This window comes from Camelus bactrianus, chromosome 26 (genome assembly GCF_048773025.1).
Source record: "Camelus bactrianus isolate YW-2024 breed Bactrian camel chromosome 26, ASM4877302v1, whole genome shotgun sequence".
NCBI lineage: Eukaryota > Metazoa > Chordata > Mammalia > Artiodactyla > Camelidae > Camelus > Camelus bactrianus.
Window position 1 is genome coordinate 6329871 of NC_133564.1, and position 23708 is coordinate 6353578.

The window sequence follows — 23708 nt, forward strand, 5'->3', positions numbered from 1 at the left end:
ATCTACTACGAGCCATCCACGTGTCTTCCCCGAGTGTATTCTTGTGCGGGCTGCCAGGGAAATGCAGGAGTTGTGCTGGAATTGCAGGTAGAATCTAGTGCCTCCCCCTGGACATGGGAGGTAATTAGCCGACTTCCCCCTGCCAGGCAATACCAGTGACACCTTGCAGTTGCGTGCAGGGAGGCCCCAAACCTCCCCGACACACTCGGCCTTGTTCCGGATTTCTGAGTGTGGGGAGGTTCCGTCTTCTGTCTGCAGTGCCTGGGATCTCCTAGGAGCCCTCCGCGTGTTCCCCGAGTGTCTCCTAGTGCGGGCTGCCAGGGAAATGCGGGGGTTGTGCTGGAAATGCAGGTAGCATCTAGTGCCTCCACCTGGACAGGGTAGGTAATTAACGGCCTTCCCCCTGCCAGGAAACACCTGTGACAGCAGGCAGCTGCGTGGAGTGCGGCCCCAATCTTCTCCCACACACTAGGCCATGATCCGGAATTCTGAGTCTGGGGAGGTTCCGTCTTCTGTCTGCAGCGCCTGGGATCTCCTAGTAGCCTTCCGCGTGTCTTCAACTTGTGTCTCTTTGTGCGGGATGACGGGGAAATGCGGTGGTTGTGCTGGAAAAGCAGGTAGCATCTAGTACCTGCCCCTGGACAGGGGAGGAAATTAGCGGAATTCCCCCTGCCAGGCAACACCTGTGACCCCTGACAGCTGCATGGAAGTCTGCCCCAAACCTCCCTCACACACTCGGTCTTGTTGCGGAATTCTGAGTTTGGGGAGTATGCGTCTTCAGTCTGCAGCGCCTGGGATCTCCAAGGAGCCCTCCGCGTGTATTCCCCGAGTGTCTCATATTGCGGGATTACGGCGAAAGGCAGGGGTAGGCCTGGAAAAGCAGGTACCATCAAGTGCCTCTCCCTGGACAGGGGAGGTAATTAGCGGAATTCCCCCTGCAAGGCAAAACCTGTGACACCAGGCAGCTGCGTGGTGGTTGGTCCCAAACCTCCCCCACACACTCGGCCGTGTTCCGGAATTCTGATTGTGGGGAGGTTCCGTCTTCTGTCTGCAGTTCCTGGGATCACCTAGGAGCCCTCCGCGTGTCTTCCCCTGGTGTCTCTTAGTGCGGGATGCCGGGGAAAGGCGGGGGTTGGTCTGGAAATGCAGGTAGCATCTACTGCCTCCCCCTGGACTGGGGAAGTTATTAGCGTACTTCCCCCTGTCAGGCAACACCTGTGACCCCTGGCAGCTGCGTGGAGGTTGGCCCCAAACTTCCCCACACTATCGGATGTGTTCCGGAATTCTGAGTGTTGGGAGGTTCCGTCTTCAGTCTGCAGGGCCTGGGATCTCCTAGGATCCCGCCGCGTGTCTTCCCCTAGTGTCTATTAGTGCGGGATGCCGGGGAAATGCGGGGGTTGGGCTGGAAATGCAGGTAGCATCAAGTGCCTCCTCCTGGACAGGGGAGGTAATTAGCGGACTTCCCCCTGTCAGGCAACACCTGTGACACCAGGCAGCTGCGTGGAGGTTGGCGCTAAACCTCCCCGAAATACTCAGCCGTGTTCCGGAATTCTGAGTGTGGGGATGTTCCGTCTTTTGTCTGCAGCGCCTGAGAACTCCTGGAACACTCCACCTCTCTTCCCCGAGTTTTTACTAGTGCGGGCTTCCGGGGAAAGACGGGGTTTGTGCTGGAAATGCAGGTAGCTTCTCTTGCCTCCCCCTTGACAGGGGAGGAAATTAGCGGAATTCCCCATGCCATGAAACACCTGTGACACCAGGCAGCTGCGTGGAGTGCGGCCCCAATCCTCCCCCACACAATAGGCCATGATCCGGAATTCTGAGTGTGGGGAGGTTCCGTCTTCTGTCTGCAGCACCTGGGATCTCCTAGGAGAATTCCGAGTGTCTTCTACTTGTGTCTCTTTGTGCGGATGACGGGGAAATGCGGGGGTTGTGCTGGAAAAGCAGGTAGCATCTAGTACCTGCCACTGGACAGGGGAGGAAATTAGCGGAATTCCCCCTGCCAGGCAACACCTGTGACACCTGACAGCTGCATGGAAGTCTGCCACAAACCTCCCTCACACACTCGGCCTTGTTGCGGAATTCTGAGTTTGGGGAGTTTGCGTCTTCAATCTGCAGCGCCTGGGGTCTCCTAGGAGCCCTCCGCGTGTATTCCCCGAGTGTCTCATATTGCGGGCTTACGACGAAAGGCAGGGGTATTCCTGGAAATGCAAGTACCATCTAGTGCCTCTCCCAGGACAGGGGAGGTAATTAGCGGAATTCCCCCTGCCAGGCAACACCTGTGACACCAGACAGCTGCGTGGAGGGCTGCCAAAAACCTTCCCACACACTCGGCCGTGTTCCGGAATTCTGAGTGTTGGGAGGTTCCGTCTTCTGTCTGCAGTGTCTGGGATCTACTAGGAGCCATCCACGTGTCTTCCCCGAGTGTATCCTAGTGCGGGCTGCCGGGGAAATGCGGGAGTTGTGCTGGAAATGCAGGAAGAAACTAGTGACTCCCCTTGGACAGAGGATATAATTAGCGGTCTTCTCCCTGCAACGCAACACCTGTGACAACTAGCAGCTTCGTGCAGGGAGACCCCAAACCTCCCCGACACACTCGGCCGTGTTCCGGAATTCTGACTGTGGGGAGGTATCGTCTTCTGTCTGCAGCGCCTGAGATCTCCTAGGAGCCGTCCGTGTTTCTTTCCTGAGTGTCTGCTATTGCGGGCTGCCGGGGAAAAGCGGGGGTTGGGCTGGAAATGGAGGTAGCATCTAGTGCCTCCACCTGGACAGGGGAGGTAATTAGCGGACTTCCCCCTGCCAGGCAACACCTGTGAAACCAGGCAGCTGCGTGGAGGTAGGCCCCAAACCTCACCCACACACTCGGCCGTGTTCCGGAATTCTGATTGTGGGGAGGTTCCGTCTTCAGTCTGCAGGGCCTGGGATCTCCTAGGAGCCCGCCGCGTGTCTTCCCCTAGTGTCTATTAGTGCGGGATGCCGGGGAAATGCGGGGGTTGGGCTGGAAATGCAGGTAGCATCAAGTGCCTCCCCCTGGACAGGGGAGTTAATTAGCGGACTTCCCCCTGTCAGGCAACACCTGTGACACCAGGCAGCTGCGTGGAGGGTGGCCCTAAACCTCCTTGAAATACTCAGCCGTGTTCCGGAATTCTGAGTGTGGGGATGTTCCGTCTTTTGTCTGCAGCGCCTGAGAACTCCTGGAACACTCTGCCTCTCTTCCCCGAGTTTCTCCTAGTGCGGACTTCCGGGGAAAGACGGGGTTTGTGCTGGAAATTCAGGTATATTCTCTTGCCTCCCCCTTGACAGGGGAGGAAATTAGCGGAATTCCCCCTGCCATGAAACACCTGTGACACCAGGCAGCTGCGTGGTGTGCGGCCCCCATCCTCCCCCACACACTAGGACATGATCCGGAATTCTGAGTGTGGGGAGGTTCCGTCTTCTGTCTGCAGGGCCTGGGATCTCCTCGGAGCATTCCGCGTGTCTTCTACTTGTGTCTCTTTGTGCGGATGACGGGGAAATGCGGGGGTTGTGCTGGAAAAGCAGGTAGCATCTAGTACCTGCCACTGGACAGGGGAGGAAATTAGCGGAATTCCCCCTGCCAGGCAACACCTGTGACACCTGACAGCTGCATGGAAGTCTGCCCCAAACATCCCTCACACACTCGGCCTTGTTGCGGAATTCTGAGTTTGGGGAGTTTGCGTCTTCAGTCTGCAGCGCCTGGGATCTCCTAGGAGCCCTCCGCGTGTCTTCCCCGAGTGTATCATAGTGCGGGCTGCCGGGGAAATGCGGGGGGTTGGGCTGGAAATGCAGGTAGCATCTAGTGCCTCCACCTGGATAGGGGAGGTAATTAGCCGACTTTCCCTGCCAGGCAACACCTGTGACAACAGGCAACTGCGTGGAGTGCGGCCCCAATCCTTCCCCACACACTAGGCCATGATCCGGAATTCTGAGTCTGGGGATGTTCCGTCTTCTGTCTGCAGCGCCTGGGATCTCCTAGGAGCATTCCGCGTGTCTTGTACTTGTGTCCCTTTTTGCGGGATGTCGGGGAAATGCGGGGGCTGTGCTGGAAAAGCAAGTAGCATCTAGTACCTGCCCCTGGACAGGGGAGGAAATTAGCGGAATTCCCCCTGCCAGGCAACACCTGTGACACCTGACAGCTGCATGGAAGTCTGCCCCAAACCTCCCTCACACACTCGGCCTTGTTGCGGAATTCTGAGTTTGGGGAGTTTGCGTCTTCAGTCTGCAGCGCCTGGGATCTCCTAGGAGCCCTCCGCGTGTATTCCCCGAGTGTCTCATATTGCGGGCTTACGGCAAAAGGCAGGGGTAGGCCTGGAAATGCAAGTACCATCTAGTGCCTCTGCCTGGACAGGGGAGGTAATTAGCGGAATTCACCCTGCCAGGCAACACCTGTGACACCAGACAGCTGCGTGGAGGGCTGCCAAAAACCTTCCCACACTCTCGGCCGTGTTCCGGAATTCTGAGTGTTGGGAGGTTCCGTCTTCTGTCTGCAGTGTCTGGGATCTACTAGGAGCCATCCACGTGTCTTCCCCGAGTGTATTCTAGTGCGGGCTTCCGGGGAAATGCGGGAGTTGTGCTGGAAATGCAGCAAGAATCTAGTGACTCCCCCTGGACAGGAGAGGTAATTAGCGGACTTCTCCCTGCTTGGCAACACTTGTGATACCAGGCAACTGCTTGGAGGGTGGCCTCAAACCTCCCCGACACACTCGGCCGTGTTCCGGATTTCTGAGTGTGGGGAGGTTCCGTCTTCTGTCTGCAGCGCCTGGGATCTCCTAGGAGCCTTCCGCGTGTCTTCAACTTGTGTCTCTTTGTGTGGGATGACGGGGAAATGCGGGGGTTGTGCTGGAAAAGCAGGTAGCATCTAGTACCTGCCCCTGGACAGGGGAGGAAATTAGCGGAATTCCCCCTGCCAGGCAACACCTGTGACCCCTGACAGCTGCATGGAAGTCTGCCCCAAACCTCCCTCACACACTCGGCCTTGTTGCGGAATTCTGAGTTTGGGGAGTTTGCGTCTTCAGTCTGCAGCGCCTGGGATCTCCTAGGAGCCCTCCGCGTGTATTCCCCGAGTGTCTCATATTGCGGGCTTACGGCGAAAGGCAGTGGTAGGCCTGGAAATGCAGGTACCATCTAGTGCCTCTCCCAGAACAGGGGAGGTAATTAGCGGACTTCCCCCTGTCAGGCAACACCTGTGACACCAGGCAGCTGCGTGGAGGGTGGCCCTAAACCTCCCCGAAATACTCGGACGTGTTCCGGAATTCTGAGTGTGGGGATGTTCCGTCTTCTGTTTGCAGCGCCTGGGAACTCCTGGTACACTCCGCCTCTCTTCCCCGAGTTTCGCCTAGTGCGGTCTGCCAGGGAAAGGCGGGGTTTGTGCTGGAAATGCAGGTAGCATCTAGTGCCTCCCCCTTGACAGGGGAGGTATTTAGCGGAATTCCCCCTACCATGAAACACCTGTGACAATAGGCAGCTGCATGGAGTGCGGCCTAAAACATCCCCCACTCACTAGCCCGTGTTCCGGAATTCTGAGTGTGGGGAAGTTCCGTCTTCTGTCTGCAGCGCCTGGGATCAACTAGGAGCCCTCCGCGGGTCTTCCCCAAGTTTTTCCTATTGTGGGCTGCCGGGGAAATGTGGGGGTTTGGCTGGAATTTCAGGTAGCACCTAGTGCCTCCAGCTGAACAGGGGACGTAATTAGCGGACTTCCCCCTGCCAAGCAACACCTATAAAACCAGGCAGCTTCGTGGAGGGAGGCCCCAAACCTCCCCCACACACTCGGCCGTGTTATGGTATTATGAGTGTGGGGAGGTTCCGCCTTCTGTCTGCAGCGCCTGTTATCTCCTAGGAGCCCTCCGCGTGTCTTCCCCCAATGTCTCTTTGTGCGGGATGCCAGGGAAAGGCGGGGGTTGGGCTGGAAATGCAGGTAGCATCTAGTGTCTCCCCCTGGACAGGGGAGTTAATTAGCGGACTTCCCCCTACGAGGCAACACCTGTGACACCAGGCAGCTGCGTGGAGTTTGGCCCTAAACCTCCCCGACATACTCGACTGTGTTCCGGAATTCTGAGTGTGGGGATGTTCCGTCTTTTGTCTGCAGCTCCTGTTAACTCCTGGAGCCCTCCGCCTCTCTTCCCCGAGTGTCCCCTTGTATGGGCTGATGGCGAAATGACGGGGATGTGCTGGAAATGTAGGTAGAATCTAGTGCCTCCCCCTGGACAGGGGAGGTAATTAGCGGACTTCCCCCTGTCAGGCAACACCTGTGACCCCTGGCAGCTGCGTGGATGTTGGCCCCAAACTTCCCCACACTATCGGATGTGTTCCGGAATTCTGAGTGTTGGGAGGTTCCGTCTTCAGTCTGCAGGGCCTGGGATCTCCTAGGAGCCCGCCGCGTGTCTTCCCCTAGTGTCTATTAGTGCGGGATGCCGGGGAAATGCGGGGGTTGGGCTGGAAATGCAGGTAGCATCAAGTGCCTCCCCCTGGACAGGGGAGGTAATTAGCGGACTTCCCCCTGTCAGGCAACACCTGTGACACCAGGCAGCTGCGTGGAGGGTGGCCCTAAACCTCCTTGAAATACTCAGCCGTGTTCCGGAATTCTGAGTGTGGGGATGTTCCGTCTTTTGTCTGCAGCGCCTGAGAACTCCTGGACACTCCGCCTCTCTTCCCCGAGTTTCTCCTAGTGCGGGCTTCCAGGGAAAGACGGGGTTTGTGCTGGAAATGCAGGTAGCTTCTCTTGCCTCCCCCTTTACAGGGGAGGAAATTAGCGGAATTCCCCCTGCCATGAAACACCTGTGACACCAAGCAGCTGCGTGGAGTGCGGCCCCCATTCTCCCCCACACACTAGGCCATGATCCGGAATTCTGAGTGTGGGGAGGTTCCGTCTTCTGTCTGCAGCGCCTGGGATCTCCTAGGAGCATTCCGAGTGCCTTCTACTTGTGTCTCTTTGTGCGGATGACGGGGAAATGCGGGGGTTGTGCTGGAAAAGCAGGTAGCATCTAGTACCTGCCACTGGACAGGGGAGGATATTAGCGGAATTCCCCCTGCCAGGCAACACCTGTGACACCTGACAGCTGCATGGAAGTCTGCCCCAAACCTCCCTCACACACTCGGCCTTGTTGCGGAATTCTGAGTTTGGGGAGTTTGCGTCTTCAGTCTGCAGCGCCTGGGATCTCCTAGGAGCCCTCCGCGTGTAATCCCCGAGTGTCTCATATTGCGGGCTTATGACGAAAGGCAGGGGTAGGCCTGGAAATGCAAGTACCATCTAGTGCCTCTCCCAGGACAGGGGAGGTAATTAGCGGAATTCCCCCTGCCAGGCAACACCTGTGACACCAGACAGCTGCGTGGAGGGCTGCCAAAAACCTTCCCACACACTCGGCCGTGTTCCGGAATTCTGAGTGTTGGGAGGTTCCGTCTTCAGTCTGCAGTGTCTGGGATCTACTAGGAGCCATCCACGTGTCTTCCCCGAGTGTATTCTAGTGCGGGCTGCCGGGGAAATGCGGGAGTTGTGCTGGAAATGCAGGAAGAAACTAGTGACTCCCCTTGGACAGAGGATATAATTAGCGGTCTTCTCCCTGCCACGCAACACCTGTGACACCTAGCAGCTGCGTGCAGGGAGACCCCAAACCTCCCCGACACACTCGGCCGTGTTCCGGAATTCTGAGTGTGGGGAGGTTCCGTCTTCTGTTTGCAGCGTCTGTTATCTCCTAGGAGCCCTCCGTGTGTCTTCTCCTATTGTCTCTTTTTGCGGGATGCCAGGGAAAGGCGGGGGTTGGGATGGAAATGCAGGTAGCATCTAGGGACTCCCCCTGGACAGGGGAGTTAATTAGCGGACTTCCCCCTACCAGGCAACACATGTGACTCCAGGCAGCTGCGTGGAGTTTGGCCCTAAACCTCCCCGACATACTCGACCTTGTTCCGGAATTCTGAGTGTGGAGATGTTCCGTCTTTTGTCTGCAGCTCCTGTTAACTCCTGGAGCCCTCCGCCTCTCTTCCCAGAGTGTCCCCTTGTATGGGCTTACGGCGAAATGCCGGGGTTGTGCTGGAAAAGCAGGTAGAAACTAGTGCCTCCCCCTGGACAGGGGAGGTAATTAGCGGAATTCCCCCTGCCAGGAAACACCTGTGACACCAGAGAGCTGCGTGGAGGGATGCCAAATTCCTCCCCACTCACTCGGCCGTGTTCCGGAATTCTGAGTGTTCGGAGGTTCCGTCTTCTGTATGCAGTGTCTGGGATCTACTACGAGCCATCCACGTGTCTTCCCCGAGTGTATTCTTGTGCGGGCTGCCAGGGAAATGCAGGAGTTGTGCTGGAATTGCAGGTAGAATCTAGTGCCTCCCCCTGGACATGGGAGGTAATTAGCCGACTTCCCCCTGCCAGGCAATACCAGTGACACCTTGCAGTTGCGTGCAGGGAGGCCCCAAACCTCCCCGACACACTCGGCCTTGTTCCGGATTTCTGAGTGTGGGGAGGTTCCGTCTTCTGTCTGCAGTGCCTGGGATCTCCTAGGAGCCCTCCGCGTGTTCCCCGAGTGTCTCCTAGTGCGGGCTGCCAGGGAAATGCGGGGGTTGTGCTGGAAATGCAGGTAGCATCTAGTGCCTCCACCTGGACAGGGTAGGTAATTAACGGCCTTCCCCCTGCCAGGAAACACCTGTGACAGCAGGCAGCTGCGTGGAGTGCGGCCCCAATCTTCTCCCACACACTAGGCCATGATCCGGAATTCTGAGTCTGGGGAGGTTCCGTCTTCTGTCTGCAGCGCCTGGGATCTCCTAGTAGCCTTCCGCGTGTCTTCAACTTGTGTCTCTTTGTGCGGGATGACGGGGAAATGCGGTGGTTGTGCTGGAAAAGCAGGTAGCATCTAGTACCTGCCCCTGGACAGGGGAGGAAATTAGCGGAATTCCCCCTGCCAGGCAACACCTGTGACCCCTGACAGCTGCATGGAAGTCTGCCCCAAACCTCCCTCACACACTCGGTCTTGTTGCGGAATTCTGAGTTTGGGGAGTATGCGTCTTCAGTCTGCAGCGCCTGGGATCTCCAAGGAGCCCTCCGCGTGTATTCCCCGAGTGTCTCATATTGCGGGATTACGGCGAAAGGCAGGGGTAGGCCTGGAAAAGCAGGTACCATCAAGTGCCTCTCCCTGGACAGGGGAGGTAATTAGCGGAATTCCCCCTGCAAGGCAAAACCTGTGACACCAGGCAGCTGCGTGGTGGTTGGTCCCAAACCTCCCCCACACACTCGGCCGTGTTCCGGAATTCTGATTGTGGGGAGGTTCCGTCTTCTGTCTGCAGTTCCTGGGATCACCTAGGAGCCCTCCGCTTGTCTTCCCCTAGTGTCTCTTAGTGCGGGATGCCGGGAAAGGCGGGGGTTGGGCTGGAAATGCAGGTAGCATTTAGTGCCTCCCCCTGGACTGGGGAGGTTATTAGCGTACTTCCCCCTGTCAGGCAACACCTGTGACCCCTGGCAGCTGCGTGGAGTTTGGCCCCAAACTTCCCCACACTATCAGTTGTGTTCTGGAATTCTGAGTTTTGAGAGGTTCCGTCTTCATTCTGCAGCGCCTGGGATCTCCTAGGAGCCCTCCGCGTGTCTTCCCCTAGTGTCTCTTAGTGCGGGATGCCGGGGAAATGCGGGGGTTGGGCTGGAAATGCAGGTAGCATCAAGTGCCTCCCCCTGTACAGGGGAGGTAATTAGAGGACTTCCCCCTGCCAGGCAACACCTGTGACACCAGGCACCTGCGTGGAGTGCGGCCCCAGTCTTCCCCCACACACTAGGCCATGATCCGGAATTCTGAGTCTGGGGAGGTTCCGTCTTCTATCTGCAGCGCCTGGGATCTCCTAGGAGCCCTCCGCTTGTCTTCCCCTAGTGTCTCTTAGTGCGGGATGCCGGGAAAGGCGGGGTTTGTGCTGAAAATGCAGGTAGCATCTAGTGCCTCCAGCTGAACAGGGGACGTAATTAGCAGAATTCCCCCTGCCATGAAACACCTGTGACACCAGGCAGCTGCGTGGTGTGCGGCCACAAACATCCCCCACTCACTAGGCCGTGTTCCGGAATTCTGAGGGTGGGGAGGTTCCGTCTTCTGTCTGCAGCGCCTGGGATCTACTAGGAGCCCTCCGCGTGTCTTCCCCAAGTGTTTCCTAGTGCGGGCTGCCGGGGAAAAGTGGGGGTTTGGCTGGAAATTCAGGTAGCACCTGGTGCCTCCAGCTGAACAGGGGACGTAATTAGCGGACTTCCCCCTAACAAGCAACACCTACAACACCAGGCAGCTTCGTGGAGGGCGGCCCCAAACCTCCTCCAAACACTCGGCCGTGTTATGGTATTATGAGTGTGGGGAGGTTCCGTCTTCTGTCTGCAGCGACTGTTATCTCCTAGGAGCCCTCCGCGTGTCTTCCCCCAATGTCTCTTTGTGCGGGATGCCAGGGAAAGGCGGGGGTTGTGATGGAAATGCAGGTAGCATCTAGTGACTCCCCATGGACAGGGGAGTTAATTAGCGGATTTCCCCCTACCAGGCAACAACTGTGACCCCTGGGAGCTGCGTGGAGTTTGGCCCTAAACCTCCCCGACATACTCGAACTTGTTCCGGAATTCTGAGTGAGGGGATGTTCCGTCTTCAGTCTTCAGCACTTGGAATCTCCTAGGAGCCGTCCGTGTGTCTTCCCCGAGTTTCCCCTTGTATGGGCTGACGGAGAAATGCGGGGGTTGTGCTGGAAATGCAGGTAGCATCTAGTGCCTCCACCTGGACAGGGGAGGTAATTAACGGCCTTCCCCTGCCAGGAAACACCTGTGACAGCAGGCAGCTGCGTGGAGTGCAGCCCCAATCTTCTCCCACACACTAGGCCATGATCCGGAATTCTGAGTCTGGGGAGGTTCCGTCTTCTGTCTGCAGCGCCTGGGATCTCCTAGTAGCCTTCCGCGTGTCTTCAAATTGTGTCCCTTTGTGCGGGATGACGGGGAAATGCGGTGGTTGTGCTGGAAATGCAGGTAGCATCTAGTACCTGCCCCTGGACAGGGGAGGAAATTAGCGGAATTCCCCCTGCCAGGCAACACCTGTGACCCCTGACAGCTGCATGGAAGTCTGCCCCAAACCTCCCTCACACACTCGGCCTTGTTGCGGAATTCTGAGTTTGGGGAGTATGCGTCTTCAGTCTGCAGCGCCTGGGATCTCCAAGGAGCCCTCCGCGTGTATTCCCCGAGTGTCTCATATTGCGGGATTACGGCGAAAGGCAGGGGTAGGCCTGGAAAAGCAGGTACCATCAAGTGCCTCTCCCTGGACAGGGGAGGTAATTAGCGGAATTCCCCCTGCAAGGCAAAACCTGTGACACCAGGCAGCTGCGTGGTGGTTGGTCCCAAACCTCCCCCACACACTCGGCCGTGTTCCGGAATTCTGATTGTGGGGAGGTTCCGTCTTCTGTCTGCAGTTCCTGGGATCACCTAGGAGCCCTCCGCTTGTCTTCCCCTAGTGTCTCTTAGTGCGGGATGCCGGGAAAGGCGGGGGTTGTGCTGGAAATGCAGGTAGCATTTAGTGCCTCCCCCTGGACTGGGGAGGTTATTAGCGTACTTCCCCCTGTCAGGCAACACCTGTGACCCCTGGCAGCTGCGTGGAGTTTGGCCCCAAACTTCCCCACACTATCAGTTGTGTTCTGGAATTCTGAGTTTTGAGAGGTTCCGTCTTCATTCTGCAGCGCCTGGGATCTCCTAGGAGCCCTCCGCGTGTCTTCCCCTAGTGTCTCTTAGTGCGGGATGCCGGGGAAATGCGGGGGTTGGGCTGGAAATGCAGGTAGCATCAAGTGCCTCCCCCTGTACAGGGGAGGTAATTAGAGGACTTCCCCCTGCCAGGCAACACCTGTGACACCAGGCACCTGCGTGGAGTGCGGCCCCAGTCTTCCCCCACACACTAGGCCATGATCCGGAATTCTGAGTCTGGGGAGGTTCCGTCTTCTATCTGCAGCGCCTTGGATCTCCTAGGAGCCCTCCGCTTGTCTTCCCCTAGTGTCTCTTAGTGCGGGATGCCGGGAAAGGCGGGGTTTGTTCTGAAAATGCAGGTAGCATCTAGTGCCTCCAGCTGAACAGGGGACGTAATTAGCAGAATTCCCCCTGCCATGAAACACCTGTGACACCAGGCAGCTGCGTGGTGTGCGGCCACAAACATCCCCCACTCACTAGGCCGTGTTCCGGAATTCTGAGGGTGGGGAGGTTCCGTCTTCTGTCTGCAGCGCCTGGGATCTACTAGGAGCCCTCCGCGTGTCTTCCCCAAGTGTTTCCTAGTGCGGGCTGCCGGGGAAAAGTGGGGGTTTGGCTGGAAATTCAGGTAGCACCTGGTGCCTCCAGCTGAACAGGGGACGTAATTAGCGGACTTCCCCCTAACAAGCAACACCTACAACACCAGGCAGCTTCGTGGAGGGCGGCCCCAAACCTCCTCCAAACACTCGGCCGTGTTATGGTATTATGAGTGTGGGGAGGTTCCGTCTTCTGTCTGCAGCGACTGTTATCTCCTAGGAGCCCTCCGCGTGTCTTCCCCCAATGTCTCTTTGTGCGGGATGCCAGGGAAAGGCGGGGGTTGTGATGGAAATGCAGGTAGCATCTAGTGACTCCCCATGGACAGGGGAGTTAATTAGCGGATTTCCCCCTACCAGGCAACAACTGTGACCCCTGGGAGCTGCGTGGAGTTTGGCCCTAAACCTCCCCGACATACTCGAACTTGTTCCGGAATTCTGAGTGAGGGGATGTTCCCTCTTTGGTCTGCAGCTCCTGTTAACTCCTGGAGCCCTCCGCCTCTCTTCCCCGAGTGTCCCCTTGTATGGGCTGACGGCGAAATGCCGTGGTTGTGTTGGAAATGCAGGTAGAATCTAGTGCCTCCCCCTGGACAAGGGAGGTAATTAGCGGACTTCCCCCTGCCAGGCAACACCTGTGACACCAGGCAACTGCGTGGAGGGAGGCCCAAAGCCTCCCCCACACACTCGGCCGTGTTCCGTGATTCTGACTTGCGGAGGTTCCGTCTTCTGTCTGCAGCACCTGAGAACTCCTAGGAGCCGTCCGCATGTCTACCCCGAGTGTCTCCTAGTGCGGGCTGCCAGGGAAATGCAGGGGTTGGGCTGGAAATACAGGTAGCATCTAGTGCCTCCACCTGGATTGGGGAGGTAATTAGCGGACTTCCCCCTGCCAGGCAACACCTGTGACACCAGGCAGCTGCGTGGAGTGCGGCCCCAATCTTCCCCCACACACTAGGCCATGATCCGGAATTCTGAGTCTGGGGAGGTTCCGTCTTCTATCTGCAGCGCCTGGGATCTCCTAGGAGCCTTCCGCTTGTCTTCAACTTGTGTCTCTTTGTGCGGGATGACGGGGAAATGCGGGGGTTTTGCTGGAAAAGCAGGTAGCATCTAGTACCTGTCCCTGGACAGGGGAGGAAATTAGCGGAATTCCCCCTTCCAGGCAACAACAGTGACACCTGACATCTGCATGGAAGTCTGCCACAAACCTCCCTCACACACTCGGCCTTGTTGCGGAATTCTGAGTTTGGGGAGTTTGCGTCTTCAGTCTGCAGCGCCTGGGATCTCCTAGAAGCCCTCCGCGTGTATTCCCCGTGTGTCTCATATTGCGGGCTTACGGCGAAAGGCAGCGGTAGGCCTGGAAATGCAGGTACCATCTAGTGCCTCTCCCAGGACACGGGAGGTAATTAGCGGAATTCCCCCTGCAAGGCAAAACCTGTGACACCAGGCAGGTTCGTGGAGGGCGGCCCCAAACCTCCCCCACACACTCGGCCGTGTTCCGGTATTATGAGTGTGGGGAGGTTCCGTCTTCTGTTTGCAGCGCCTGTTATCTCCTAGGAGCCCTCCGCGTGTCTTCCCCTATTGTCTCTTTGTGCGGGATGCCAGGGAAAGGCGGGGGTTGTGCTGGAAATGCAGGTAGCATCTAGTGACTCCCCCTGGACAGGGGAGTTAATTACCGGACTTCCCCCTACCAGGCAACACCTGTGACCCCTGGCAGCTGCGTGGAGGTTGGCCCTAAACTTCCCCGACATACTCGACCGTGTTCCGGAATTCTGAGTTGGGGATGTTCCGTCTTCAGTCTTCAGCACTTGGAATCTCCTAGGAGCCGTCCGTGTGTCTTCCCCGAGTTTCCCCTTGTATGGGCTGACGGAGAAATGCCGGGGTTGTGCTGGAAATGCAGGTAGAATCTAGTGCCTCCCCCTGGACAGGGGAGGTAATTAGCGGACTTCCCCCTGTCAGGCAACACCTGTGACACCAGGCAGCTGCGTGGAGGGAGGCCCCAAACCTCCCCCACTCACTCGGCCGTGTTCCGTGATTCTGACTTTGCGGAGGTCCGTCTTCTGTCTGCAGCACCTGAGATCTAGGAGCCGTCCGCATGTCTTCCCCGAGTGTCTCATAGTGCGGGCTGCCAGGGAAATGCGGGGGTAGGGCTGGAAAAGCAGGTAGAAACTAGTGCCTCCCCCTGGACAGGGGAGGTAATTAGCGGAATTCCCCCTGGAAGGCAACACCTGTGACACCAGACAGCTGCGTGGAGGGCTGCCAAATTCCTCCCCACACACTTGGCCGTGTTCCGGATTTCTGAGTGTGGGGAGGTTCCGTCTTCTGTCTGCAGTGCCTGGGATCTCCTAGGAGCCCTCCATGTGTCTTCAACTTGTGTATCTTTGTGCGGGATGACGGGGAAATGCAGGGGTTGTGCTGGAAAATCAGGTAGCATCTAGTACCTGCCCCTGGACAGGGGAGGAAATTAGCGGAATTCCCCCTGCCAGGCAACACCTGTGACACCAGGCACCTGCGTGGAGTGTGGCCCTAAACCTCCCCGACATACCCGGACGTGTTCCGAAATTCTGAGTGTGGGGATGTTCCGTCTTCTGTCTGCAGCACCTGGGAACTCATGGAACACTCCTCCTCTCTTCCCCGAGTTTCTCCTAGTGCGGGCTGCCGGGTAAAGGCGGGGTTTGTGCTGGAAATGCAGGTAGCATCTAGTGCCTCCAGCTGAACAGGGGACGTAATTAGCAGAATTCCCCCTGCCATGAAACACCTGTGACACCAGGCAGCTGCGTGGTGTGCGGCCACAAACATCCCCCACTCACTAGGCCGTGTTCCGGAATTCTGAGGGTGGGGAGGTTCCATCTTCTGTCTGCAGCGCCTGGGATCTACTAGGAGCCCTCCGCGTGTCTTCCCCAAGTGTTTCCTAGTGCGGGCTGCCGGGGAAAAGTGGGGGTTTGGCTGGAAATTCAGGTAGCACCTGGTGCCTCCAGCTGAACAGGGGCGTAATTAGCGGACTTCCCCCTAACAAGCAACACCTACAACACCAGGCAGCTTCGTGGAGGGCGGCCCCAAACCTCCTCCAAACACTCGGCCGTGTTATGGTATTATGAGTGTGGGGAGGTTCCGTCTTCTGTCTGCAGCGACTGTTATCTCCTAGGAGCCCTCCGCGTGTCTTCCCCCAATGTCTCTTTGTGCGGGATGCCAGGGAAAGGCGGGGGTTGTGATGGAAATGCAGGTAGCATCTAGTGACTCCCCCTGGACAAGGGAGTTAATTAGCGGATTTCCCCCTACCAGGCAACAACTGTGACCCCTGGCAGCTGCGTGGAGTTTGGCCCTAAACCTCCCCGACATACTCGAACTTGTTCCGGAATTCTGAGAGATGGGATGTTCCCTCTTTGGTCTGCAGCTCCTGTTAACTCCTGGAGCCCTCCGCTTCTCTTCCCCGAGTGTCCCCTTGTATGGGCTGACGGCGAAATGCCGTGGTTGTGTTGGAAATGCAGGTAGAATCTAGTGCCTCCCCCTGGACAAGGGAGGTAATTAGCGGACTTCCCCCTGCCAGGCAACACCGGTGACACCAGGCAGCTGCGTGGAGGGAGGCCCGAAACCTCCCCCACACACTCGGCCGTGTTCCGTGATTCTGACTTGCGGAGGTTCCGTCTTCTGTCTGCAGCACCTGAGAACTCCTAGGAGCCGTCCGCATGTCTACCCCGAGTGTCTCCTAGTGCGGGCTTCCAGGGAAATGCGGGGGTTGGGCTGGAAATGCAGGTAGAAACTAGTGCCTCCCCCTGGACAGGGGAGGTAATTAGCGGAATTCCCCCTGCCAGGTAACACATGTGACCCCAGACAGCTGCGTGGGGGGCTGCCAAAAACCTCCCCACACACTCGGGCGTGTTCCGGAATTTTGAGTGTGTGGAGGTTCCGTCTTCTGTCTGCAGCGCATGGGATCTCCTAGGAGCCCTCCGCGTGTCTTCCCCGAGTGTCTCCTAGTGCGGGCTGCCAGGGAAATGCAGGGGTTGGGCTGGAAATACAGGTAGCATCTAGTGCCTCCACCTGGAATGGGGAGGTAATTAGCGGACTTCCCCCTGCCAGGCAACACCTGTGACACCAGGCAGCTGCGTGGAGTGCGGCCCCAATCTTCCCCCACACACTAGGCCATGATCCGGAATTCTGAGTCTGGGGAGGTTCCGTCTTCTATCTGCAGCGCCTGGGATCTCCTAGGAGCCTTCCGCTTGTCTTCAACTTGTGTCTCTTTGTGCGGGATGACGGGGAAATGCGGGGGTTTTGCTGGAAAAGCAGGTAGCATCTAGTACCTGTCCCTGGACAGGGGAGGAAATTAGCGGAATTCCCCCTTCCAGGCAACAACTGTGACACCTGACATCTGCATGGAAGTCTGCCACAAACCTCCCTCACACACTCGGCCTTGTTGCGGAATTCTGAGTTTGGGGAGTTTGCGTCTTCAGTCTGCAGCGCCTGGGATCTCCTAGAAGCCCTCCGCGTGTATTCCCCGTGTGTCTCATATTGCGGGCTTACGGCGAAAGGCAGCGGTAGGCCTGGAAATGCAGGTACCATCTAGTGCCTCTCCCAGGACACGGGAGGTAATTAGCGGAATTCCCCCTGCAAGGCAAAACCTGTGACACCAGGCAGCTTCGTGGAGGGCGGCCCCAAACCTCCCCCACACACTCGGCCGTGTTCCGGTATTATGAGTGTGGGGAGGTTCCGTCTTCTGTTTGCAGCGCCTGTTATCTTCTAGGAGCCCTCCGCGTGTCTTCCCCTATTGTCCCTTTGTGCGGGATGCCAGGGAAAGGCGGGGGTTGTGCTGGAAATGCAGGTAGCATCTAGTGACTCCCCCTGGACAGGGGAGTTAATTACCGGACTTCCCCCTACCAGACAACACCTGTGACCCCTGGCAGCTGCGTGGAGGTTGGCCCTAAACTTCCCCGACATACTCGACCGTGTTCCGGAATTCTGAGTTGGGGATGTTCCGTCTTCAGTCTTCAGCACTTGGAATCTCCTAGGAGCCGTCCGTGTGTCTTCCCCGAGTTTCCCCTTTTATGGGCTGACGGCGAAATGCCGGGGTTGTGCTGGAAATGCAGGTAGAATCTAGTGCCTCCCCCTGGACAAGGGAGGTAATTAGCGGACTTCCCCCTGTCAGGCAACACCTGTGACACCAGGCAGCTGCGTGGAGGGAGGCCCCAAACCTCCCCCACTCACTCGGCCGTGTTCCGTGATTCTGACTTTGCGGAGGTTCCGTCTTCTGTCTGCAGCACCTGAGATCTCCTAGGAGCCATCCGCATGTCTTCCCCGAGTGTCTCATAGTGCGGGCTGCCAGGGAAATGCGGGGGTTGGGCTGGAAATGCAGGTAGAAACTAGTGCCTCCCCCTGGACATGGGAGGTAATTAGCGGAATTCCCCCTGGAAGGCAACACCTGTGACACCAGACAGCTGCGTGGAGGGCTGCCAAAAACCTCCCCACACACTCGGCCGTGTTCCGGATTTCTGAGTGTGGGGAGGTTCCGTCTTCTGTCTGCAGTGCCTGGGATCTCCTAGGAGCCCTCCATGTGTCTTCAACTTGTGTATCTTTGTGCGGGATGACGGGGAAATGCAGGGGTTGTGCTGGAAAAGCAGGTAGCATCTAGTACCTGCCCCTGGACAGGGGAGGAAATTAGCGGAATTCCCCCTGCAAGGCAACACCTGTGAAACCTGACAGCTGCATGGAAGTCTGTCCAAAACCTCCCTCCCACACTCGGCCTTGTTGCGGAATTCTGAGTTTGGGGAGTTTGCATCTTCAGTCTGCAGCGCCTGGGATCTCCTAGGAGCCTTCCGCGTGTATTCCCCGTGTGTCTCATATTGCGGGCTTAGGGCGAAAGGCAGGGGTAGGCCTGGAAAAGCAGGTAATATCTAGTGCCTCTCCCTGGACAGGGGAGGTAATTAGCCGAATTCCCCCTGCAAGGCAAAACCTGTGACACCAGGCAGCTGCGTGGTGGTTGGTCCCAAACCTCCCCCACACACTCGGCCGTGTTCCGGAATTCTGAGTTTGGAGAGGTTGCGTCTTCAGTCTGCAGCGCCTGGGATCTCCTAGGAGCCCTCCGCCTGTCTTCCCCGAGTTTCTCCTAATGCGGGCTTCAATGGAAAAGCTGGGGTTTGGCTGGAAATGCAGGTAGTATCTAGTGTCTCCTCATGGACAGGGGAGGTAATTAGCGGATTTCCCCCTGCAATGCAACACCTGTGACGGCAGGCAGCTTCGTGGAGGCCGGGCCCAACCCTCCTGCACACACTCGGCCGTGTTCCTGAATTCTGAGTTTGGGGAGGTTCCGTCTTCTGTCTGCAGCGCCTGGGATCTCCTAGGAGCCCTCCGCGTGTCTTCCCCGAGTTTCTCCTAGTGCGGGCTTCTATGGAAAGGCGGGGTTTTGGCTGGAAATGCAGATAGCATCTAGTGCCTCCCCCTGGACAGGGGAGGTAATTAGCGGAATTCCCCCTGCCAGGCAACACCTGTGACACCAGGCAACTGCGAGGAGGTTGGCTCCAAACTTCCCCGACACACTCGGCTGTGTTCCGGAATTCTGAGTGTTGGGAGGTTCCTTCTTTTATCTGCAGCGCCTGGGATCTCCTAGGAGCCCACCGCGTGTCTTCCCCGTGTGTCCCCTTTTATGGGCTGAAGGTGAAATGCCGGGGTTGTTCTGGAAATTCAGGTAGCATCTAGTGCCTCCCTCTGGAATGGGGAGGTAATTAGCGGACTTCCCCCTGCCAGGCAACACCTCTGACACCAGGCAGCTGCGTAGAGGGCGGCCCCAAACCTCCCCCACACACTGGGCCATTATGCAGATTTCTGAGTTTGGGGAGGTTCCGTCTTCTGTCTGCAGGGCCTATGATCTCCTAGGAGCCTTCCGCGTGTCTTCCCTGAGTGTCTCCTAGTGCGGGCTGCCGGGGAATCGCGGGGGTTAGACTGGAAATGCAGGTAGCATCTAGTGCCTCCCCCTGGAAAGGGGAGGTAATTAGCTGACTTACCCCTGCCATTCAACACCTGTGACACCCGGCAGCTTCGTGGAGGGCGGCCCCAAACCTCCCCCACACACTCGGACGTGATCCGGTATTATGAGTGTGGGGAGGTTCCGTCTTCTGTCTGCAGCGCCTTTTATCTACTAGGAGCCATCTGCGTGTCTTCCCCTATTGTCTCTTTGTGCGGGATGCCAGGGAAAGGCGGGGGTTGGGCTGGAAATGCAGGTAGCATCTAGTGACTCCCCCTGGAAAGGGAAGTTAATTAGCGGACATCCCCCTACCAGGCAACACCTGTGACACCAGGCAGCTGCGTGCAGTTTGGCCCTGAACCTCCCCGACATACTCGACCGTGTTCCGGAATTCTGTGTGTGGGGATGTTCCGTCTTCTGTCTGCAGCACCTGTTAACACCTGGAGCCTTCCGCCTCTCTTCCCCGAGTGTCCCCTTGTATGGTCTGACGGCGAAATGCCTGGGTTGTGCTGGAAATTCAGGTAGCATCTAGTGCTTCCCCCTGGAATGGGGAGGTAATTAGCGGACTTCCCCCTGCCTGGCAAACCTGTGACACAAGGCAGCTGCGTGGATGTTGGCCCTAAACCTCCCCGATATACTCGGCCGTGTTCCGTAATTCTGACTGTGGGGAGGTTCCGTCTTCGGACTGCAGCGCCTATGATCTCCTAGGAGCCTTCCGCGTGTCTTCCCCGAGTGTCTCCGATTGCGGACAGCCGAGGAAAAGCCGGGGTTGGGCTGGAAATGCAGGTAGCATCTAGTGCCTCCCCCTGGACAGGGGAGGTAATTAGCGGACTGCCCCCTGCCAGGTAACACCTGTGACACCAGGCAGCTGCGTGGAGCGTGGCCCCAAAACTCCCCCACACACTCGGCCTTGTTCCGGAATTCTGAGTGTGGGGAGGTTCCGTCTTCTGTCTGCAGCGCCTGGGAACTCCTAGGAGCCCTCCGCGTGACTTCATCGAGTCTCTCATGTGCGGAGTCCCGGAGAAAGCCGGGGGTTTGGCTGGAAATGCAGGTAGCATCTAGTGCCTCCCCCTGGACAGGGGAGGTAATTAGCGGATTTCCCCCTGCCAGGAAACACCTGTGCAAAAGGCAATTGCGTGGAAGGCGGCCCCAAACATCCCCCACACACTCGGCCTTGTTCCGGAATTCTGAGTTTGGGGAGTTTACATCTTCTGTCTGCAGCGCCTGGGATCTCCTAGGAGCCCTCCGCGTGTCTACCTAGAGTGTCTCTTAGTGCGGGATGCCGGGGTAATCCGGGGATGGGTTGGACAAGCAGGTACCATCTAGTGCCTCCCCCTTGACAGGGAAGGTATTTAGCGGAATTCACCCTGCCAGGCAACACATGTGACACCTGGTAGCTGCGTGGATGGTGGCCCCAAACCTCCCCAACACACACGGACGTGTTCCGGAATTCTTACTGTGGGGAGGTTCCGTCTTCAGTTTGCAGCGCCTGAGATCTCCTAGGAGCCGTCCGCTTGTCTTTCCCGAGTGTCTCCTAGTGCGGGCTGCCGGGGAAATGCGGGAGTTGGGCTGGAAATTTAGATAGCATCTAGTGAGTCCCCCTTGACAGGGGAGGTAATTAGCGGAATTCCCCCTGCCAGGAAACACCTGTGAAACCAGGCTGCTTCGTGGAGGTCGGCCCCAAACATCCCCCACTCACTAGGCCGTATTCCGGAATTCTGATTGTGGGGAGGTTCCGTCTTCTTTCTGCAGCGCCTGGGATCTCCTAGGACCCCTTCGCATGTTTCCTCTGTTGTCACTTCGTGCGGGATGCAAGGGAAAGGTGGGGGTTGGGCTGGTAATGCAGGTAGCATCTAGAGCCTCCCCCTTGACAGGGGAGGTAATTAGCGGAATTCCCCCTGCCAGGCAAACCTGTGACACCAGGCAGCTGCGTGGATGTTGGCCCTAAACCTCCCCGATATACTCGGCCGTGTTCCGCAATTCTGACTGTGGGGAGGTTCCGTCTTCGGACTGCAGCGCCTGGGATCTCCTATGAGCCCTCCGCGTGTCTTCCCCGAGTGTCTCCGATTGCAGACAGATGGGGAAAGGCGGGGGTGGGCTGGAAAGGCAGGTAGCATCTAGTGCCTCCCCCTGGACAGGGGAGGTAATTAGCGGACTGCTCACTGCAATGTAACACCTGTGACACCAGGCAGCTGCGTGGAACGTGGCCCCAAACCTCCCCCACACACTCGGCCTTGTTCCAGAATTCTGAGTGTGGGGAGGTTCCGTCTTCTGTCTGCAGCTCATGGGAACTCCTAGGAGCCCTCCGCGTGACTTCCCCGAGTGTCTCAGTGTGCGGAGTACCGTGGAAAGGCGGGGTTTGAGCTGGATAAGCAGGTAGCATCTAGTGTCTCCTTATGGACAGGGGAGATAATTAAAGATTTCCCCCTGCAATGCAACACCTGTGACAGCAGGCATCTTCGTTGAGGCGGCCCCAACCCTCCCGCACACACTCGGCCGTTTTCCTGAATTCTGAGTTTGGGGAGGTTCCGTCTTCTGTCTGCAGCGCCTGGGATCTCCTAGGAGCCATCCGCGTGTCTTCTCCGAGTGTCAAATATTTCGGGCTGCCGGGGAAATTCGGGGGTTGGGCTGGAAATTCAGGTAGCATCTAGTGCCTCCCCCTGGACAGGGGAGGTAATTAGCGGTCTTCCCCCTGCCAGGAAACACCTGTGACACCAGGCAGCTTCGTGGAGGGCGGCCCCAAACCTCCCCCACTCACTCGGCCATGTTCCGGATTTCTGAGAGTGGGGAGGTTCCATCTTCTGTTTGCAGGCCCTTGGATCTCCTAGAGTCATCCGCGTGTCTTCCCCGAATGTCTCCTAGTGCGGGCATCCATGCAAATTCGGGGTTTGGGCTGGAAATGCTGGTAGCATCAGGTGCATCACCCTGGACTGGGGAGGTAATTAGCGTACTTCCCCCAGCCAGGCAACACATGTGACATCAGCAACTACGTGGAGGGCGGCCCCAAAACTGCCACACACACTCGGGCGTGTTCTGAAATTCTGACTGTGTAGAGGTTCCGTCTTCATTCTGCAGCGTCTGTGATCTCCTAGGAGCCCTCCGCGTGTCTTCCCCCAGTGTCTCGGATTGCGGACTGCCGGGGAAAGGCGGGGGTTTTGCTGGAAGTGCAGGTAGCATCTAGTGCCGCCCCCTAGACAGGGGAGGTAATTAGCGGAATTCCCCCTGCCAGGCAACACCGGTGAAACCTGGCAGCTGCGTGGAAGACGGCCCCAAAACTCACTCACACACTCGGCCCTGTTCCGGAATTCTTAGATTGGGGAGGTTGCGTCTTCAGTCTGCAGCGACTGGGATTCCTTAGGAGCCATCCGCGTGTCATCCCCGAGTGTCTCCTAGTGCGGGCTTCAATGGAAATGTGGGGGATGGGCTGGAAATGCAGGTAGTATCTAGTGCCTCCTCAAGGACAGTGGAGGTAATTAGCGGTTTTCCCCCTGCAATGCAACACCTGTGACTCCAGGCAGCTTCGTGGAGTGCGGCCACAAACATCCCAAACACACTCGGCCGTGCTCCGTAATTCTGAGTGTGGGGAGGTTTCGTCTTCTGTGTGCAGCGCTTTGGATCTCCTAGGAACAATCCGCGTGTCTTCCCCGAGTGTCTCCTAGTGCGGGCTGCAGGAGAAATGCGGGGGTTGTGCTGGAAACGCAGGTAGCATCTAGTGCCTTCCCCTGGACAGGGGAGGTAATTAGCGTAATTCCCCCTGCCAGGCAACACCTGTGACACCAGACAGTTTCGTGGAGGGCGGCCCCAAAAATCCCCCACACACTCGTACGTGATACGGAATTCTGAGTTTGGGGAGTTTCCGTCTTCTGTCTGCAGCGACTGGGATCTCCTAGGAGCCCTCCGCGTGTCTTCACCGAGTGTCTCCTAGTGCGTGCTGCAGGGGAAAAGCGCTGGATCTGCTGGAAATGCAGGTAGCATCTAGTGTCTCCCCCTGTACAGGGGAGAAAATTAGAGGAATTCCCCCTGCCGTGCAACACCTATGACACCTGGCAGCTGCATGGAGGGCGGCCCCAAACCTCCCCCACAAACTTGTACGTGATCCGGAAATCTGAGTGTGGGGAAGTTCCGTCTTCTGACTGCACTGCCGGGGATCACCTAGGAGCCATCCTGGTGTCTTCCCCGAGTGTCTCCTAGTGCGGGCTGCAAGGGAAATGTGGGGGTTGGGCTGGAAATGCAGATAGCATCCAGTGCCTCCCCCTGGACAGGGGAGGTAATTAGCAGACTTCTGCCTGCAAGACAACACTTTGAACCAGGCACCTGCTTGGAAGTCGGCCCAAAACCTCCCCCACACACTCATACGTGATCCGGAATTCTGAGTGTGGGGAAATTCCGTCTTCAGACTGCAGTTCCTGGGATCTCCTAGGAGCCCTCCACATTTCTTCCCCGACTGTCTCCTAGTGCGGGAATCTGGGGAATGGCGGGGGTTCGGCTGTAAATGCAGGTA